Source organism: Stegodyphus dumicola, chromosome 9, assembly GCF_044657685.1.
Source record: "Stegodyphus dumicola isolate Sdum_Otavi_A_Nest chromosome 9, ASM4465768v1".
NCBI lineage: Eukaryota > Metazoa > Arthropoda > Arachnida > Araneae > Eresidae > Stegodyphus > Stegodyphus dumicola.
In genome coordinates this window covers 113435350-113437452 of record NC_140776.1, presented here as the reverse complement: position 1 = coordinate 113437452, position 2103 = coordinate 113435350, and positions in this window count along the sequence as shown.

Here is a 2103-nt window from a genome sequence, read left to right as displayed (position 1 = left end):
TATATGATTCTTGTTTTCATTTATTAATGCGAGACATCTCGATTTAATAATTTAATTTCTATTTTTATATGTTGGTTTTTAACATTAATTTCAATTTCTTAATGATATTTTATAAATAAATGAATGCAGTTAACGCGTCTGGAACTCAATGCCAGGTTCTTTTCATAAACATTTCAGAATATAAAAACGGTAGGTATCTCATATTATATCAAAATTATGCAAACTGTTCCAGAATAATTTTTGTATTGAATGAGCTTAATTACTTTTACTATTAAATAAAATTTACTAACAAAACTTTTACTGATAAAAAATTATTTCTACTTAAGTTAAAAAACTTTAGCTAAAGTAATTTTTTAATTTTTATTTGACATACTGGGCAATAATTAGATAATTACGGTAACTCGCGGAATTAAATATAGACGAGGGATAACTTGCTGCATAAACTGCATGGCTTTAATTCTAGTCACAAGATATCAGTCAAGATATCACAGTCATGTTTACAATCGTAGAGACATTAGGTTTACTTCGAAGCAAGAAACGTGAAAATTCAGCAACGCTCTTTCTAAATTTCGAACTTCGGAGGCTAGTCGGAGGTGCTTCCAATTGTATCCCGGAGACAGATGGTAAGGGAGGAGAAAATTCCTTACATTTTCCCCCACTTAAAGAGCAAATTCTGAGGAGAGAGAGAATGCACCATCAAATTAAGGTGGTGACGAATTATCGTCGGCTATGAATCGATAAATCTTACTTGAATAAGTGTTCCATTTCATCGACTAGGGCACTACACAAACTGACTCCCTTGCCTCCGTATTAGGCCGCAGGTGGGTTCTCTTGTCAAAAGCTTCTCTAAGAAGGAGAACTAGAAACATTCACTTATTGCAACACCTGTGGATTTCCTATCCACAAGTGGCGGACAATTAATAACAAGTTAAACCACCTTCCCAGAAGCACGAAGGTCACAAAGGGTGGGGAGGATATTACGCTCGTCTCTAATCGTCACACTTCCTACCTGGGTGGCATAGGCCACTACTTTCCAGTGAGTAGTGAACTCCTATGTGAACCTACCAGTACGTCAGGATCACATAGGCTGCCCTTTTGGGCAGTAGGAACCGTGTCCGTGTATTTTATGCTTCCAGAGTTCCGACTGTCAGAGTGCAATACGATGCCAGTATTTGCAATTCCAGAGACTTTGAATCGATACCATACTGCGTGCCTTCGTGACGTAATTAGTATAGTGACGTAATTAGGACTTAATGCTGTAAAGTATTTAAATGGCATCTTTTTTATTGTATGATGTAAACCAGGTTTTGGGGGGGAAGGGGGTCTGCCTAACGTGATTTATACCTGATGATAAGCACATTTTCTATTTTTATTTACATGTATTTTAATCATTTCATGATTCTTTTACAATTTCCATAAAATTTTATCATTCTCCTAAATTAAAAAAAAAAATTATTTCACATTTTTTCTCTAATATGTATATTGACTTGCTTGTTCTTTGGTTATGTCCTAAAGGCTAATTTGGCGAACACGTCATGACTCAAGCTTGCAATTTACATGACACAAGCTTTTAATGCAAAAAAAAATCTCATCTGGTGTTTTCAGATAGCGTATATATAGGATCATATTTTATCATTCATTTGATGCATCATAATCTTTAAGGTTATGTGCCATAAAATATATACCAATCATTACAAAAAGGGAAATATCTTTTCACTTTTTGCATTTTATTTCAATTTCTCTTCACTCCCATCTTTTCTAGCAATGGAATCATTTTTATGAGCGTGCTTGTCTTCATAACATTTGCAATATTCATCAATTTATTTTTAACAAATGCAAAATACAATTCAGTTTCCCACTTATTCTCAATAGCAGTTATCAGTATGTTGTAAGAATTTTTCCAAGAACATAGTAAAATTCTATGTAAACAAATTACTTTCTTTTAATTTTTTTACCTATCCAAAGCAACTTTCTAGATAATTCTAATACTGCAGTAATATATTCTTGCATTTTCATTATATCAAATACAATAACATTTTATAAGAAGTAATATGTTTATTAAATTTGTACATTCATGAATTGATCTAATTTTTTTGACATATT